General features: G+C 42.8%; 1 protein-coding gene across 7 annotated transcripts in view; it reads left to right on the forward strand.

The window, feature by feature from the left end:
* The window catches only part of RBM47 (RNA binding motif protein 47), a 148,233-nt gene that overhangs the window by 45,427 nt on the left and 83,231 nt on the right, over positions 1 to 19,575 (forward strand). For 4 of the 7 annotated variants that reach the window (XM_015244009.3, XM_072944726.1, XM_072944706.1 and 1 more), the window contains exon 2: positions 13,416 to 13,502. The exons of 1 other annotated variant lie outside the window; for it this stretch is intronic. The gene's annotated coding sequence lies outside the window, so the exon portion shown is untranslated. Of the gene's footprint in view, positions 1 to 13,415; positions 13,503 to 18,690; positions 18,948 to 19,575 lie in introns of those variants that run through there. 2 more of the 7 variants (XM_072944707.1, XM_072944710.1) reach the window with 1 other exon arrangement.

Raw genomic sequence — 19,575 nt, forward strand, 5'->3', positions numbered from 1 at the left:
CAGTTCATTAATGAAACTGCCATTTGGGATCAGATCAGAAACACTGTGGAAGCTTAGCTGAATTCATGGCCTCCCTTGATAAAGTACAGGATGAAGAATGTTGCATCTGGACAGATGGATTTTGTGCTCTCTCCAAGACTGAGGCTGACAGTTTTTTCTCAGCTACTACCCAGTCTCTGCTTTCACTACCCAACCTACCCAAGCCAACCATGTCAGGGCCCTCCTTCCAGGCCTTCAGCCCCTGGGGCTCTGCTTAGAAGATCCTCTGCCCCTTCCTACCACCCACCACGCCCCCTACCCCGCACCGGCTCCTACCGCTGAGGATCCTCAGGCCTCGGAGGCCCACAAGGCTGCTGTTACTTTTAGAATCATTTCTACTGCATTTGGGCAAAAAAGATTTTTTGGTAGGGCCTGGGGTTTTGAACATCATTTCTAACATTCTTTCTTTGGAAAAGGCATTTTGTGTTTCAAAAAGCAGCTTATAAATGAACTTTTCTAAAAGCAAGATAGGGTTTTTTCTTTATTTATTCTAGAAGGAAACTAAGTTTGTCCGGTATGTTTTCTCCTTCCTCAAATCCTGTTGATTCCTTCCGGCTGCTTTGTGGTTGATGATAAACCAGTAGATCTGTTACCTGTGCTATCTATTTATTCCTACTTTAAAGCCATACTTTCCCCAGTCTTCAGAGATTCCCTGTGTATTTGTTAGGATAGGCTGAGTAGCAGTAATATGTGGAGCCCAAGATGTCAGTGGATCACCCAGTATAAGTATAGATCTTGCAATCCAGGTGTGTGTGCAGGTTGGCAGGGTGACTCACCTCCACGAACTCATTTGGAGATCCAGACTGAGATCTAGGGTTGCCTGAGCATTGCTACCCCAGTCAGTCAGAGGAGGAAAGAGCCCAGAGGGGAGTGCCCGGTAGATTTTTAGGGCCATATCCACACTCACATCATCATGGCATGCATCATTTCCTTTCCATCCACTGGCCAGAGCTAAATCAAATGGTCACACTTTACTGCAGCGTGGGAATTGTAGTCTTGCTGTCCATAGAAAGGAACGACCTCTATACCTTGTATTTTTCATAACTTTTAAACTCACCAGGCAGTTCCAGTTGTAAATATGTCCTCCTGAAGGATGTACCTAGGGGATGAGTCACTGCAGGGCTATCACTTTTGTTTAATTTCAAAAAGTAGCCTTGGTAGGGAGGGTATAGCTCAGCAGTAGAGTGCATGCTTAGCATGCCTAAGGTCCTGGGTTCAATCCCCAGTACCTCCATTAAAAATAAATAAATAAACCTAATTACCTCACCCCTAAAAAAAAAAAAGAAGTAGCCTTGGTAACACAGCCACGCTGGGAGGAATGTTTATTACCTCTCTGGATTAGGCAATTCCAAAGCGTGGACCAGGTGGGAGGTTAGTACATGGAAGAGTCCACCCAGGTCCTGCCTGTGGACATTACTCACTCCGAGTACCACCACGCATGCAGTGGGAGAGGCGCCAGATCTGGGCCGGCCAGCACTGACTGGTTGTATGACCTTGCACAAGTTACCTGTCTGAATCTCAGTTTTCTTATCTAGATCAACTAGTAAATATCTAAGGTATTTCAGTGTTTTATGATGGCATAATTCTAAGAATTTCCCCCCTGGGGATCCTGTAGGATAATCAGAATACAGCCACAAAGTTTGGAGAGCATTTTACAGCTTTTTCAGCCATTTAATCATGAAAGAAAGGTAGAGAGAGGGAGAGAGAGAGAAAGGGAAGGAGTTGGGTGGAGAGAGAGAGAGGAAGAGAGAAAGAGAAAGAAAGAAAGAAAAGAAAGAAAGAAAGAAAGAAAGAAAGAAAGAAAGAAAGAAAGAGAGAGAGAGAGAGAGAAAGAAAGAAAGAAAGAAAGAAAGAAAGAAAGAAAGAAAGAAAGAAAGAAAGAGAGAGAGAGAGAGGGAAAAGAAGAAAAGAAAAAGAAAAGCACCACAGATCATCAAGGTGTTTGTTGTTTAAATGCTATTTATGAAGCAAAAGGATTTATCTGGAGCCAGCCTAGTTGAGTGGTGAATAGCTCAGAGGTCTGCAATCACATTAAAATGTAGTTTTGACTTTAGCAAGGGCTGAAGAATACCCATCTGGTGTAACACATGGATTCGTCCACTTTGGATGATTTTAAACTGCCTGTCTACACTGGACTTGACCCTCTGGGGATATGGCACTTGGAGCCTCATGCCCACCAGATATAACTCTCACCCCTTGGTGTGAATTCTTCATTGATACTGTCTCTTTTAAGAATAATATTACTTCTGAGCAGCCTTATATATTGAACCAGTACTACTGAAGTATGGGAAAAATATATTATCAGTGAAACAAATTTTTGTTTCTAAGGTGTAAATAGAAAGGAAGCATTTTTGGGGCAAATTATGTTATCAACTGCAAGGAACAGTGTATTAGGGTGCATGTAAAAACTTCTATAGGCTTTGGCCTGGAAAGGAGCAGGCCAGGCTGTTGAAAAAAGTACTGAGTGCTCATTTGCTCAAACCATTGGGCCAAAGGCTATGTTAGTGTTCAGAATATTACCATCAGCCTGGGCTACCTAACATTTGCTGATCATCTGAATATTATGTCATGTGGCATCTCAATGGGACAGGATCTAAGTTTCTGGACTTTACTTGGTAGGTCTTGGGGCAAAGGAATGAGGGAAAGGGCTGGGTTTGATAACAAAAGTTGTGGTATTATTATTTTTCAAAACAATTTTTTAAACTCTGAATCCCCAGTGTATCACACTGCATTAAATATATTGCCTCTTACTGGGCCTACACCCACAATAGGCTAAATGAATTGCCAGAGAACTGTGGCTGACAAACTCCCTGATGCATAGAATTACTAGGATGCTGTTTAAAATGAGAGATTTTCAAACCCTTCCATTATTTGGTGCAGATGCAGAAAGTCCAAGGCAAGGTCAGGAATCTAATTTTTAACAAGCTCTCCAGGGGACTGGGCCAGCTTGAGAAACTCTACTGCAGGGCAGTGATCCCCAACCTTTTAGAAGAGGGGCGCGATGAGGGGCACCACGAGGAGGGGAGGTGCTCCTACTCCAGGGCTAGGGCAGAAGATCTAGGCCAACATCTAGCACAGCAAGATGTGGCTTAGAGCAGGCCCTCCATCAATGTTTTTTGATGGAAATAAAGTTACTTTGGGGAAATGAGCACATTCTCTCTCAACCCTGGGTGGACAGGGAGAAGCAAATCATTTTGGAAGACTACTGAGTGAGCATGGAATTAGAGCAGGGGAGGAAAGGGGTTTAAAATTTAATGCCCACTGCCCTCTACCCCGGCCTGGCACAACCCTGTCTGTTTCAAGATCAGTAGTTGGTTGATCTTGTCTTTGGGATGGAAACTTTCTGAGGTCCAGCGACTTCAGGAGAACCTAACGTCAGTGGGAACAGTCAACTTACCTTTCCAGCTTTTTCTGGGTTTCCCAAGGGAGGCCCCCTCTTCTTCTGATCGTCACAATTTTCCTTTAGTTACATTGATCTTACAGCCTTGGAGCCAGGCCAACTAGTGGTCTCTTTCTGTTGATTCTGCATATCTTTAAATCTAGTGGATCTTGAAGATTCTCTCTTAGGGGGCTTGTTGCCTGAATTGTAATCTGACTGTATAGATGGTAAAACATGCAACTGATTTAATAATAGCCTTTTAAATGAGTAAATATACACATTGGTTATCTGCCATGTTAAAATGTTAAAGTTGGTGCATTGTAGAGTAGAAGAAACAGGTTTCAAGTTATTGAGTGGACCATGCATTGTGGACCTCTAATGACTGTTACTGACAGGGATTTCTCATCTCCTAGTGGAAGGATTTATTATTTTAAGATGATAGAATAATGCCAGAAAGACCAAGTTTTAAGTCTCAGCCTACCTTTTTTTTTTTTTGAGAATAAAGAAGGAATTTATTAGGTTATACTGACATAGACAACAGCGGACCACACAGAACAGAGGTGCCTGTGTGAGCCTCAGCCTACTTCTTAGAAGCCTTTTTTTCTTTCTTTTTTTTTTAACAAGGCAATCTCTCACAGCCTCAGTCTCCTTCACTGAAAGTGAGCTTAACAGTTACCACTTTGCTTAGTTGTTGGGAGAGTTAAAACCAGACACATGGTCTGTTTTAATGCAGTGCCCGGCACATGGCCGGTGTGGAAAACATGGCAAATAATGGGGAAAAAAAAAGGGACCCACATCAACTTTTGACTTGTAGTGGTCAGCTGTCAAAAAGGACATAGACCAACACAATGCACGGAATATGCTACAACTTGAGATGCACGAGGACCACCTCAAGGGGCAGGTGAGCCGCCTCCTCACTGCTCAGGCTTACAAGTGACATAAAAGCGGCACTGGGAGGAGCAGGGAGAGCCGGGGCATCTGTCAGTTCCATCCGAGGAACTGGTTATATTGTGAGCTCTGATTAGACTTAAAAATGGACCCGGGCAAGAACTCTTTGAGCTCTGTTGATCATCTAAGGATGGGAAGAAGGTGCTGGGCCATGAGAATCTCACTCCTTGGGAGCACCTGTGCCTCGGGAAAGTGGAGAAAATCACAATGCAGAAATGTATGCCTTTTATGCTAAAGACTGACCTGAGTGAATGCTTAAAGCATTTTCAAGTTTTCTGCAACTTTCATGGGGTGGATTCAGATTCCACAGGTGATGTTGGTGAAACCTTTTACTGTCAGTGACCCTGGCCGTGTTAGGAAATGCCTGAGAGTTGTGAAAATTCTGAGTGGTTTGGCTGTGTTTTGACAACAGCGTTTCAGCTGACTGGTCTGGTTTTTCACTGTTTTGCTTCCATGAGGATCGGGGCAGAAAATGAGAACAGGATAATGCCGAAAGTGAGTGCCCGACTAGGGGTGAATGATTCACAGACCTAATTGCTAATCCATCTAACATCTATCAGAAGTAATTAGACCAAAAAACAAAAATAACCATTTAAAAACTGCTTGAGATATGTAAATTGAAAGGAACACCGAGTTATCTATTTCATTTGTGGTTATTGTGCTTGAGAGTCAGGGCTGGGGCAGATTTTTTGCTACAGCAGGAACGAGGAATTGAGAAATCAGGAACAAGTGTTCTTTCTACCCTATAATAAAGGGCCTGACTTAGCAAAACAACAAAAATCCTACTTTTGCGCCACCAAGAATTTTCCCAAGTTGGGTGGGACCCAAAGAATGGCGGAGGGGATATTTCATGAAACTAAAAAGAACTTTGCTGAATTAAGATTTTCTTTGCCCTTATGTTGATCACTCACATAAGCAAAGTTAGAACTTGTATTTTATATTTAAACAATGCTCAGTCTTCCTGGGCACTCCTGACTTACTAAAATAATTTTTTTAGACACCATCCTGCACTTGGGGTCTTCAGTTTTCCCACCTGCAATGTTTTGAGCACTCAATGAAGCAACCATATAGGAAGAGTAGATGTGAAATGCTAGTGAGGGAGCCTTGACAATTTGGAGGCAGAATAACTTACACTCTATGTGCTTCTAATCTAGTTTGAGAGATAAGATCTAAACAGGTTAAAAGTTAAATAAGAATAATAAAGTGAAGAAACAACCTAAAAAGAGAACACGTCACTGGGCAGCATATGATGGATTGCCCAATAGAACTGCCTAGGCGGTAAAGCTTTCACAATTCGGAGTTGGGAGAAGACCCCATATGTGTCTACTGGTGACGTGCTGGCCAGCTCTTGGGTTTTTTTTGTGTGTGTGTGTGTGAAATTCAAGACTCATTCATTCATTCATTCATTCATTTATTCAGCAGAGGTTGACTGAGCTACTAGAAGATGTCAGGTGCTGTGCTACATGCTGGGCATACAGAGGGGAGCAAATGGACAAGGGTCCTGCCCTCGTGGAGATGTTTGGTGGGGCTGGCCAGATAGTGAACAAATAAACTCACAAGTATTTTATCACAGATTGTGATGTGTGCTATGAGGGAAAGCTTACACTGAGACATGAAAAGAGGGGAACCAATCTAATTTGGGGTATTTTGGGGGAAGGCTTCCCTGAGGAAGTAGCATTTAAACAGAGGTCTGAAGAAATGAATTCACCCCATCTTCTTGATGAAATGAAGACACTGCTGGTCCAAATTAAGCTGCATTTTTTAATTTCCACAAATAATTAGTTTAGAGGATAGAAATAAAAGCTGAGACATAATTTATAGTTGTTCAGCATTCTGGACATTAGGGAAAAGTCTGTTTGTAATGAGCATATGCTTACACACACACACACACACACACACACACACACACCCTGTCTGCTTACGCGTTGTCTTGCTCACACCCCACCCACAGCTCTCCCATCCCACTCAATAGAATAATTCTATAAATGCATGTGGAAAGCTCATCCCAGATTCCTAGTAGGTCTTCCTCAAGGTTTCCCAGAAGCTCTCGGGAAGGTGCTCAGGGAGGTGAACGTTTTGATCACCAAAAGCTTTGTCTTCCCTCTTTCTGAATGTGGCCATGACTTCCCAGGAAGTCCACTGTGCTTGGATTACTGTCCCCGAGCCCCCATTTAGCTGGCATCACCGGTGGTCCAAATCAGTCTTCATGGATGACAATACAAGTCTGGCACCGCCATTCACTTTCTGAATCCTATTTCCTGGAGCCACATCAGAAAAATAGTTGAGGCAGTAAATGCTTTTCAGATCATACTGATATCATTGATTACAGAGACAGGATAATGTTATGGCCGCCAGCACAGCCTGCAGAATCAGGCCCCCTGGATTGGAATCCCAGCCTGCCTGCGTAACTGTGGACAGGTTTCTTCTCTGCCTGAATGTGAATCTGAGACGTCCTCGCCCAAAACCTACTGGGTCAGATGTATTTTGGAATCCAGAATATTTCAGATTTTAGATAGTATGTTGCATATACTCTACATTGCTTCATACCACTAGCTGGGTCTGGGGCAACATCCCATAATCAAACACATCACTGTTTCTTCAGCAGAGCATGTGGCTTCTCATATGCTGGAAGAATAGAAATCTGTAGAGTCTTGTTAGAGACTAAAGTCTAGATTTGGCTGCTAAATGACTTCTAAAAAATACTTTGTTTTCCAGGGTTTAGTATTTCCCTTACAGGTAAGGTGGATGACCTGGGAGGATTCAATAACAAGATGTATGTAAGTGCTAAGAACTGAAGGCACCATGCAAGTGTGAACTGTTAGCATGAAGTGTTTTTTTTTTTTTATTATAAAGCCACTGTATACTGAGTATAAGCTGAATTTACAGTGTCATTTCCCTCTCTTCTCCCTCCCAACAAATGGGCCTTGACTGTGTGCCAGACACACTGCTAGGTGCTGCAGGACAACAAATAAGGAACAGACAAAGCTCCTGCCTTGCATGACAGTCATGGCACCTGTGGCCAGGGACACTGCCAGCTTTTTGTCTTTTTTTTTTTAATGTTTGCTTTCCATATCCCACTTTTTCATAGGTATTTTCCATGCTGGCCTATTTGAATTATGTTAGAATCAAACCAGCCCCCAGACAGACTATTGTGCCTGGTATGCTGTCATATATACGTACGTACAGAGGACAGGAAATGATGACAACATGACGCAAGTGACTGGAAATCGTTCTCGGACAGGAAGTTACAGTTGGGACAGTGATGAGAGGAAGGAAGTCCGTTCAGTTGAATGAGCACTTAGAGTAGAAGTGAGGACACTTGTTTCTCAGGTACACTTCTTTGTGCCAGGCACTGTGCTGGGTCCTGGGATAGCAGAAATGAATAAGGCGGGCACTGCAGCCTTTAAGTGACGTGGTGTTTGCTGATGTTCACTGTCTCCTTGTGAGCTGGAGAAACCAGCTACCCTCTCTGAGCCTGTGTACTTACCTTCAAAACAAAAGGGCTGGAGACTATGGCTCCATTTTACCTTCAAAAATCTGTGGTCCTGGGGGGAGGGTATAGCTTAAATGGTAGAGTGCATGCTTAGCATGCACAAAGTCATGGATTCAATCTCCAGTACCCCCTCTAAAAAAATAAATAAATAAACCTAATCACCCCCCCCAGATAAATAAAATTTTAAAAATTAGAAAAAGAAAATTCTGTGGTCCTGAAGAATTACTTAACAGCTTGTTGGTTCTTGTTGGTCAACCCCTGTCCATCACTCTGGGATTCAAGTAAAGGAGATGGGCTTTTGTTGCAATTAAGAGAGACTTGAGGCAGACCTAAGGAAGGACTTGTTGATTGTGATGGAGTGTTGAAACATATTGCAACAGGGTTTATTATCTTTCCAAGTAGGGATATTTCATTTCTCACATAATGAGTACTGACCTGTGTCTGGCTCTGTTTCAGAAGAGAAAGCCCCTTCTCTCATGGAGCTCACATTTCATTGGGGCAGAGAGATAATAAAAACTGATAAAAATGAATACATAATATAATTTCAGGTAATAATAAAGGTATAGAAGAAACATAAAAACAGGAAAGAGGAGAGAGAGTGCAGGGTTGGTGACTAGAGGGCTGTTTTCAAAGAGTGGTCTGGGAAGACTTCTTGGAGGAGGTGAATCCAGTCAGGGGGAGGAGCCAGGTGGGGAAGGCTGGGAAGGGAAGTCCCAGATTGGGGTGACCTTGAGTGCTCAGGCAGGGAGGTCAGAGGGAGTGAGGCGGTAGGAGAGAGGCAGGGGATGAAGTAGGGAGCCAGGCAGGTCCGGAGGGAGCCCTGGGAAGGACTTTGGATTTTATTCTAAGTGTGAAGAGAAGCCGTTGGAGGGTTTTGAGAAGGGAAGTGACATGATTTGATTTAAAAAGAAAGTTCGGTCTACCAGAATATGGATTCAGCAGTCATTTATCAGGAGTGAGTATGACCCTGGTGTAAATTAATTCAGTCCAGCCTGATACTGCTGGATCTGGACTTGGTGCCTTTTTAACATCTCAGCAGTTGAAATGCAGCCTCTATGTCCATCTATAACAGTCTTTTCCTATGTGTTTCTCTGACAAAATGAAGATGCATTGCTTTCTAAAGAGAAAATATTATCATCTTGTGAGCTGATGCTTGTGTCATCATGTATCTTTTTTTAGTGCAACTTTTGGAAAGCTGTGCTATTTGCTCCTCCCTCCCTTCCTTCTTGCCTTTATTTTAAACAAATGCTTAATGTTTCATAAGACACCTAGATTCCCCGCATGCCAGTGTTAATAAAAACCAGTGTTTGGATAGTATTTGCTGGGTTGTTGTTACTGTTTTCTTTATGCAAAAATACCTTGGGAATATTGAGTAATAGTCACAGATGCTGGGGCTGAAACTTTCAGTTCTGTTTTCTTCACCCTCACCTTGTTTGAGACAGATGTTTGCTTCTGATACGCTGATACCAGGTTGCGAAAGTGAAATTTAAATTGAGTTAAAGTGTCTCTTGAATTTGTCAGCCTCATACCATATGTATTTTGCTGCAGTCCTGTTTTCTTAGCTATTTAAAGCTCAGCTGTGACGCAAGCCCAGAATGGCCCGTGTTCCCTCTTGTGTGCAAGAGGCCAGCACACCCACTCTCAGTTACCTTGGGAAATGTTTGTAGGCAGTCTGTACTTGAGACCCAGACAGCTTAGTAACTGTCTATTTTTGTGCTCAGGAAATACGTATCAAAGCCACCAGAGGGCAGCTTGTCCAGTGAATCTAGGGGTAAAATACGCTGTTCTTTAGACACAGGTGTAGGATGAGGACTTCTGACTTTTTCACAATGTTTCTTGCATTAATTAGGAAGCTTTTTCACGTTCTCAGCCAGCTTCATCCATTCAGAGAGATGATGTTTTTGGAAATTTAAAGTTTTAAGGCAAATTCTTCCACGCAATTCTACTTCCCCCCCTTTTTTGGAGTATTAGTATCCATTTCCCCTTGCATTCCCCGTTCCCCCATCTTCCAGCCTTTCTATCTTCATTCAGTCTTTATTGAAATATAATTTATATATAGTAAAATTCATATTTTTAGCTATGTGGAACACATACAGCCATGGAACCACTGCCTCAATCAAGACAGAGAAATTTCCATCTCTCTAGAAAGTTCTCTTGTGCCCCTTGGCAGCCAGTCTCTCTCTGCAGGTCCCACATCTCCTTGGATCATTAATATTTGGAATTTTTTTTTACCTGAGACAAAGCATTTTATAAATTTAAAGTAGTGATCCTGCACAAATATTAGGGCCCTTTCTAAGAGGCTGTGGGAGAGCTCTGGAGAGATTAAGGAAATCGGAGGCAACTCTTTCCCAAGACAGTTGTATAAGTTTTTACTCTGTGGTTGTGGTGATTGTTTTAATCTGCCTCCTATTCATGTTAACTGCGCAGTCAGTAAACATCCATTTGTGTTTTAAATGCTTTAATAATTGTTAATTTAATAGTAAAGCTTAAGTACTCACTCGTATTCATGAGTTCAAGGCATCTTCTCTGTGAGGGTAGTGACTTTATTATCCATATTTAGATGAGGAGCCTGAGGTACAGTCATATGTGGCTTTGCAGAAAAAGGATGAGTAGAGTTAGTTTCCTGGTGTGAAATGTAAGATAAATGAAGTTAAAAGCTTCTTCAGAAATACATGTTCTCAGTGATCAAATACTCAGTGCCTCTCTTGATGCACATAATGTCCTTGGGCAGTGTCACCATGGCTACGGTTGAACACCATGACAGTTTCAGTTCTGCATCCCTGACCTTGACCACCAGGTATCCCTGTGTCTCCTCCTGGTTCCTGCTTTCATCTTCTCCTGTTGGGTCACCCTGCCTTTAGCCCCTCTAGGTTGTGGTCAGAGCGATCTTTTAAATATGCAAGTCAGGTAATGTCACCTTCTTGATTAAAATTCTCCAGTGGTTCACAGTGCAATAAAATGTGAGCCCCTCACCTTGTTCAGCAGCACATCCTGCTGCTCCCTCCACTGTCCACCTGTGGTCCAACTGGTTGCCATTCTCCAGTGATTCTGTGCTGTCTCATGGCCCCCTACCCAGAAGCTGGCTGTTCCTTCTGTCTGGAAAATGCCCTTTCCTCATCTGTCATCCCTGTCTGCTGGGCAGACTGTTAGTCATCCTTCAGAACTTGGCTCACTTCTTATTTAATTAACCTTGATAGAATTGGAGCTATCTTTCCACTTTCCATTGCCTCTGTGTTGTTTAGCCAGTGCACCATTGTTTCATAATGGTCTCGTTCCACGTCTTTGCCCCAGTAATCTGCACTGTCTTGGAGGAGAGCTGCTTTGTGTTTTCAACTTGACATTGCTCACCTAGCTCAGTACCAAGACTCCCTACCAGACTGTTACGAACCATGAAGGCAGAGAAGACGCCTTATTTTATCCACCACTATGTCCAGTGTTTGGCTTAGGGCCTGGCCTGTAGTAGGTGTTCAATGAATATTTGTTGAAAGCATGAATAGTGGGTGTTTTTAAATGTCTAATTGCAATGATTTAGCTCAGGAGTTGCCACTGAAGGGCCACCAGCATAATCAAGCCATGGATATAATTTATGTGGCCTCATAGTATTTTTAAAGTTTTAAAATTTGATGGTCTCTCCCATTTTCCACAGTCAACACCACTCCTGTCATTTTCCTCTTCCTCATTTGGTACCTGCTTGGTCCTGGGATGTAAGGTTGGGGGTCCAGGCAGCGGGTAGTGTATTAGATTACAGGGGCTGAGTGGCTTAAACAAGAGAGAGCTTTTCCCTCACAGTTCTGGAGCCTGGAAGTCCAAGATCAAGGCGCTGGCAGGTTTGGTTTCTTCCTGAGGGCTCTCTCCTTGTCTTGCAAACATCCTCCTCACAGTGTCCTCTTAGGATCGTCCCTTACTTAGTCTGCATGTGAATGTGTTCAAATCTCCTCTTATAAGGACCCCAGTCGTACTGGATTAGGGCCCACCCATCTGACCTCAATGTAACCTTAATTACCTCTTCCAAAGCCCTGTCTCCAAATACAGTCACATTCTCCGGTACTGGGGCTCCGAGTTTCAACACAGGGATTTAGGAAGGACACTATTCATCTCATAACAGGCAGGAACATGAACCCTCAGGTACTGTGGCCTCTGCCTTGTGTCTCTGTGTGTTTAGAGCACGTTAATAAAGGGGAACTCAGCAGCCACCCAAGAGAGCAGTTTGCTCACCAAGGTGGGATCTGGATGGACAGGGCCCACACCTGCTCCAACACCCCACCTCCACTCTGATCACTGTGATCTGGATCATACTCATGATTCCTAAACAACCGACACACAGTTAAAAATGCCAGGTAGAACGTAGGTGCTTTGCAGTTTGGAAATACACACTCTTTCAAATTCTTTTCACTCCAGAAGCTGACCTGTGGGCTGCAAATGGTCTTTGCCAATGGTTTGGTGGAGAGTCGAGGTAAAAGCCATATAAAGACACGGCACCGCCTCTGTTGCTGTAAGCAAACAGCCAGGTCCTTTATTACCCTTGAAACCTGCACTCGTGATACAGGTTGGACTCAGAAGCAAGTCAAATGCCAACTTTCTGTGGGTCAAAGTTCCTTCAAGCACTGTATGTTAATCAAAAGCTCAACCTTAGTTAATTAGGCCATTGAGTTTGGAAGAACTTTGGAACAAATGATTACCTAATTCAACTGCAGGAGTTAACAGAACTGTGTTTTGTTTCCCAGAGGTAGGTTGTGGACTTGTGGTCTTTCTTGGAGGGGGCAGGACTGAGACTCTTGTGCAGTTTTATTCATTCTTGGCGGAGTAGTAGCATAATAAAATCTGCTGTATAGAGCTTAGCTAATCAGATGTATTTACTTAAAGATGAAGCTGAATGTTTGAGGAATATTATTCATATATGGGCAGAAAAGCCAGCTGCAAAGGGCTTCCAAAGATAAGGAAATATTTTAAATGCTAACAGCTCACAAGGCTTTAAACAATTTCGTGTATTTCATTATTTACTCTAGAAGACTGCAATTTAATGTCCCTCTCCAGAAAGAAATTTAAATGAATTTAAATTTGAAGGAAGACCAGAGAGATTAGTAAAATGTCCAAGGTCACCCAGCTAGCAAGCAATAGAACTGAGTTTTGAACACCTGGGCAAACCTGTGAACTGCCCCCACCCTCCACCCCCTCTCCCGTTACACCAGCTCTGTATGCGTTTCCTCCTCTCTCCTTGTCAGACAGAGGGTTTTTTCTTTGAATATCCTTTAGCAAATATCAACCTGAATAGATTTGCAGGACTGGCTAAAGGACCGGACCTATATTCTTCCATGTAAGTGGGTCAGTGCAGATCTCTTCTACTGCCCAGTTACGTAGCTTTCCTTGTAACACACACACACACACACACACACACACACACACACACACACACATATACACACATACACATGTAATAATCACGAAGTTTTTTCTTTTTTTGTCTTCCCCCCTCCCCTCCATTCCTGTTAGCAGTCATTAACTGCACACTCCTCGTTAGTCATCTCTGGGTCAACAGTGTTATCTTTTCCATTCCAGAGTTTGGGTAACAGAGGCACTAGAAGGACACCTTGTATCAGGTCACCTAGCAGAGACCAGCGTTCCTGGGCTCCCTGAAGAGGTTTGGTAAGTCACCTGGCTCCATCTTCCCTGTGGCTCAAATGAACATCATCCAGGGGTGGGGAAAAGTAGGTGAGCCTGACATGGTGACATCCAAATGTTAATCCTCTCTCTCTCTCTCTCTCTTTTTAAACCAACACGCATTGTTTTTGTTTCTGGGCTTTCATTTACTTCACTGACTAGGCCAGAGTGGCCTGTGTGTTTGTAAGTGCCGGTGTCCCCAGAGAACTCCCACAGTCAAAAGGAGTGACAGAAGCTATATTTGAATGACTTAGTGGGTCTTTTAATACTGAGTTTTTCCTATGTTGTTCACTGCATTTCGTCAACTCTAGAATGCAGCTCCCCCCATAATTTAGCACGTCTAAAGCTGGGGTGCATCTTACGGAGACTTCGATTCAGTGAAATATAGTATTCCTCTGATAACCCCCAAATGACCAGTGTTAGGTGCTCGCTACCTCCTATTTTTCAGAGTGTAAAAGCCTTTAAAAACTAACTCTTTTTGGTTTCCTTCATATGATGGTTTTGTGATGAGTAACCCTGGGACCTCTTAAGCAGTGGTGCTGGGGTTCAGAGCAGCCCATGTGAAACCATGGAACAGCCTCTTAGGCAGCAAATCCTAGCACCAGACACTGTTATCCAAAGCCTGATTCCCTTCCAGTGCTCAGCATTGTAGGACTTACAAGTGAAATACTCTAAAATAGTAGTGAAATAATCTGTTTTAGAGTATTTCACTATTGTGTCCCCAGAATGATTTGTCAGCATCCATTTATGTGTGAAAGGGTCCAAATTCATATTTATGCCAATTATATGGATCAGTAGCATCTTTACAGAGTAATGCCCCAGAATAGGCAGGATTCCCCAAGCCACATGGGCCTGATTTATACAGACTTCAAGGTTTGGAGCACCTCTGTGTTAGGGGACCCCATAGGTGATTGTACATTAATGCTTCAAATGGTAGGGGTACAGGTGAACCGGTTGACAGTAGGTGTAGGGAAATGTCAATGTGCCAGCCTCTGTGCTAGGTAGTGGGTAATGAAGAGTCTGAGACAGGAAGGATTGTATTTCTGCCCCCAGGAACCCAGTCTAGTAGTCAAGGCACATATTAAATAATAAACGAGCTGTGAGTGGGCTGAGGAAGAACTGTAGGGAGCTTAAAACCAGAGGACCTACTCTGAATACCAGCGGAAGGGGTGACCACCAGGGGAGGCTTCTTGGATGTAAGTGGTGTTTTAACTGAGTCCCATTGGAGAAAGAATGGTTTACTAGGCAAAGGGAGACTGGGGGCAGGTGTTAGTGACCGTATCAAATGAGGAGCAGCTGGAGAGTTTCAAAATGGATGAGTGAGCGTCAGGTTCAAGAAATAAGCATGAACCTAATGGGGAAAGAAGAAAGGGGAAAGTGGCTTCATATGAACAGAGGTCTGTCCTAAAATGCGGACTTAGTCGCATTCCTGGAAGAATCTTTAAAAGCTCTTAAGGATTTTTTCTTTTTGTGGTTTAGACATATATTCTTCTTTCTCTATCAGCAGTATTTCCTAGAGCTGGATCCCAAGTCCTGTTTTCCTTCCAATCCTCTGAATTCTCCCCCAGATCTATGCTTTTAATTTGCCTCACCTACCTCTCATAGGAAGGTGATCAGCTTCTAGTGAGAGATTGTTTTCTTCAACAAATGTGTCTACTTTTCTTTTCTTGATAGCATCAGGGAAGGGTGATCATTGGCATAGTACATGATATCTCCACCCAAAGCCTGGATTTTTAAAAAATAGATGGTTTAAATGGAACAGACAGAGGCTGGCTACTTCACCCTGCTTCACTTTGGACGTTTATGAGATTCTCAGGTTTCAAATCTTCATGCTCTATGTTGACATTTTCTAGCAAGAGTGCTGCTGAGCTTATGATAGAAAAGGCACATTTCTTGAGGCACTTTGACTAGTAACTTAATTGACAGATTCAGAAATTCACACACGTGCATGTACACACACACACACACACACGGAACCGCAGTTCCACTGAATTGACCATCTCAAGCTTACTGGTTTCTTAGTTGTGAGTGAATTTAATATGGTTGTTTTTTAAGAGGTCTGTTGAGTGTAGGGGCTCACCAGAGCAAGACAGAATTTTTTAACAAGACTGTATTTGTTTAAAAAAAATTTTTTTTTTGAGATTTTTACCTCAGTCTGAGGTAAGATTGGTCTGTTTTCCCCATACAGAAGGAGTAAGAATCAGTGGCCATGATTGATATATAGAAATTTGAATTCTTAGTAACGTTTGTTGGCCTATTTGGCCAGTCCTCTTAGAAAAGTTAACATCTAGATCATTGCCTGATTTTTCTCAAGCCACAGGAAGTCTGTGTTCCTCCATCAAGGTCTGGGCATCGGACGGTGGAGATTTCTAGGAAGGGTGACAAGGAAAAAAAAATCACGGAATTTCTGATAGAAACTTTAAATAAAATGGTAAGACATTTTGAGTGCTGACTCCATCCTGGTCATCATAGCTTAGATTTTCATTCCAAGTAAGTTAATAAATTAAGAAGTGGGTGTTGTTTAACCTGCAAGTTGAAAATGCAAGTTACTTTTGAAAAAGAGGAAAACGTGGGTAACTAAAGATACTGTTTTCTATAGTAAAATGGCTCTTTGTGTTCCCAACTTGTAGGGTTCATTTAATGAGATCATAAATCTCTTAGAAACAATTTTTTTTCAAAATCCCTAAAAATTACCAGAAGGTATGCCTTTTGGAAAATGACTTTCCCATCATTTTGTTTCAAGAAGGCTGACTGTAAGTCGAGTAGGACTTGAGGTAAGCTCCTTACAGTCGTACCACTTGCGTGGTCCATATGAAGGAAATCAGCTGAAGAGCAGATGCTCATCAAGGTAGAGCAAGTGAGTTGAAACAAATTCTCTTTTGTTTACTCAACTACTGTTGGGGACCTACACAAAATGACCCCAGGCTGCTGATGGCAGTCTCCGAAGGCAGGTTCCAATTGTGTGACTTTTCTGCTTCTTCACCTGAATATTGACAGTTTTTCATCACATATTACTTCCTACCATATACGTTGTGCCATATAACTTATTACTACACAGAGTGGGAAGGAAAAGGCCTGTAATTTAATTTGGTTCAAATTAATAAACCTACAAAGGAACCCCACAATGAAAGATTAAGCATTTACTTAAGAGGAAATTAACAATAAAACTGGAATGAATTAAAACAAGCAGCATCACAGCTCAAACATTAATGGTGTTTTGGAAAATGCAGTGGAAATTAATGGTTCTCTTTTCTCATCTTTATCCTCATTTACCAGAGAGTAAACTCATCATTTTCTGCTCTAGACCTCCTGTCTCCTTTTCTTTGATTGCTGATCCAGTTCAATAAAAGTTCTAACTCAGATGTGGCGCCCGCTGGTATTGAGAAATTATGCAAAAGGTTACTTTTGCATAGACCAAGTCCTTTGCCATTTATAATGATCAGCGTGTACTGTCCGTGGTGATATAAGCTGAAGAACTGGTGTCGGAGTCAATAGGCCCAACTCACACTTAGCCCGTTGTGGATACCATCAACCAGTGGTTTCATAACAAAGCATTCCTGTAATTAAGATGATTCTGAGGTCTGTTTCCTGGGCCCAAGTGAACTTAGGAAAATCCAGTTTTCTTAAAGAAAAACTGGTTTCCACAGGGAGTTTGTGGCTAATCCCAAACTGGATGATTCCCCCTTTTAAAATGATTTCATTCACAGGGGTAAAAGTCTCCAAGCGCTAGTTCCTTTGGCAACCTGCTCTGTAATGACTTGCTATGTGCAAAACAAGCTAACCCATTTCCAAAACTGAAAAGGTAGAGAGGTGGCTATGGGCCGTGATTCAACCAACAACATAATGGAAGACAAGCGGATGTTTGCCTACAAAGGGAAGACTGTCTTCCTAAAAGGAAGAGGTTTGGTCCCACCAAGGACAAGGAAAAAGAACGCTATGGGCATTAACAAAATGTGTGGCTCTTGGCAGAATAATGATCGAGGGTGGCATTGTGCTTTGTAGGAGCGTATTTGGTACCGTGGACAGCAAGGAGAACACTCCAAGGATATGAAGCTGACAATCTGTGGCTCATGTCAGCATCAGACCTTTAAGCAAGTTTCATGAGCAACACTCAAATGTCAGCCCTGAAGTTCCCATGAACAAGGTCTTCACACTAGTCATTAGATATGCATCAAAGTTATGCGCGTCTGAGGCTGCGCAGTGGTTCAGCAGATTGTCCTCAAGCATCCGCAGTCGCTGCAGCAAGGGCAGATGGGAAGGGGATGTCTGAAGTTCACTTCGGCCAGACTCGGGTATCTCTGCTGCGAAGAAATAAGAGTAACAGAAGAACCATGGTGCTTTCGTCAAGAATGCCCTAAGCTCTGTGCCTGCAAAATGTCAGGTCCTTTTAAAACTAAGACCAACGCCAGCAACCTACCAGGGGTGTCTTAAAGCAAAGAATGAAGTAGTTATTGAGGAATCAGGCTGGGGTGAAGGGGGCAGGATCCAGACTGGTCTTTAATCTAGGCATGTCAGTACCTGCTGACTTTTGGTTCCATCTGTGTAGTCAGTCACCAAGTGATTCTTAGAATCAAAGTATTGGAGTTAGAAGGAACCCTGAGGTGACGATGAAAACAAATGATAAATAATGATAATAAAAATAATGCTAACATTTATTGAGTGCTTACTATGTGCCAGGCATCAAAGAATTCCTTTACAGGCATTATCTCTTTGGTTTATATGGCCTCATTTAATTTCTACAATAATCCCATAAAGGTGTTAGGACTCCTATTTGGCAAATAAGGAAGCTGAGGTATGAAAGAATATGTAATTTGCACAAGGCCACACGGTTAAGAGTGCATGTCAAAGCTGGCACACACACCACGGTTGGCCTGAGGCCAGAGTCTGTACTTTTTAACTAGGAGCCCCTCAGAGAGCCGAGGTATCCTCAGAAGGAGGCTTGTTCATTGGCCAGAGTTTATGGACTGGCCAGAGTCCCCAGGGGTTCTGTCACACATGGTTCAGTGAATGTGACAAAAGGATGTATTGACAATGACAGATCCTACACTCCGGAATGGAAGCTATATATGGTTTAATATGCAAATCATAATGGCGTGGCAGGTTCTAGAAGTGTTGACCTACAGTTCTTTGTCACTAGGGAACTGGTGGCAACACTTCACCAGGGCAGTGAAGAGCAGAGGCAGATCTGGATCCCACGCCCCTCCCCGGCCCCTTGGGCTGTTCTTCCTCTGGGATATCTGCTGATGCTTCAGGTTTTAGTCATCCTGAGAACTTTAAAAAAATGTACACATAGGCCCCACTGACTGAGACCCTGATTTAATTAGTCTGAGGAGGAGCCCGACCATCGATATTTTTTGGAAACTCCACGATTGAGTCTCATGTACATGTCATGTGGACAACCACCGGTTTACACTTTTGCATATTAACCTGGTGAGTGGTTGTGTATTGCTTCTTCTTTTTCTTTCTGTGTGTGTGAATTAGGTTTATTTATTTGTTTTTTAAAGGAGAGACTGGGGATTGAACCCAGGACCTCATGCGTGCTAAGCACACACTCTACCACTGAGCTATACCCTCCCCTGTCTATTTTTTTTTCCCCATGGAGCACTGTTTGCATTCTCTCCCAGCTCTTTTTGGTTTTGTTTTCCCCATGGTCTATGAAGATGGTTTGGGCCTTTAACTTTTTGACTCTTAAGCAAAGGAACTGGATAGAGTTTTCCTAGTTCCAGGACAGGGAGGATGCTGTCCCTGCTTTATGGAGTCCTGCCTGAGAATGGATCTCCTGTCATGCCACCCCATTACATGTCCTGGGAACCACATCTACACACTCTCCCTACAACACTGCTTAGAATATACAGTTTAATTATTTTACATCTAAAATCTTACAGATTGTGACAGGCTTTGTGTATTGGTACAGCTTAAAGATCAAGGGAACATTTTTGTCTTATGACAACCCTGCTATCTATATGTGGTGTTCACTTAAAATGCACAGAGACTTGCATACACACATTTAGTTCCATTTTAGATCCAGGGGGAGGTCTTGAAAATCTCCTCTAATCCT

Source organism: Vicugna pacos, chromosome 2 (assembly GCF_048564905.1).
Source record: "Vicugna pacos chromosome 2, VicPac4, whole genome shotgun sequence".
NCBI classification, from domain to species: Eukaryota; Metazoa; Chordata; class Mammalia; order Artiodactyla; family Camelidae; genus Vicugna; species Vicugna pacos.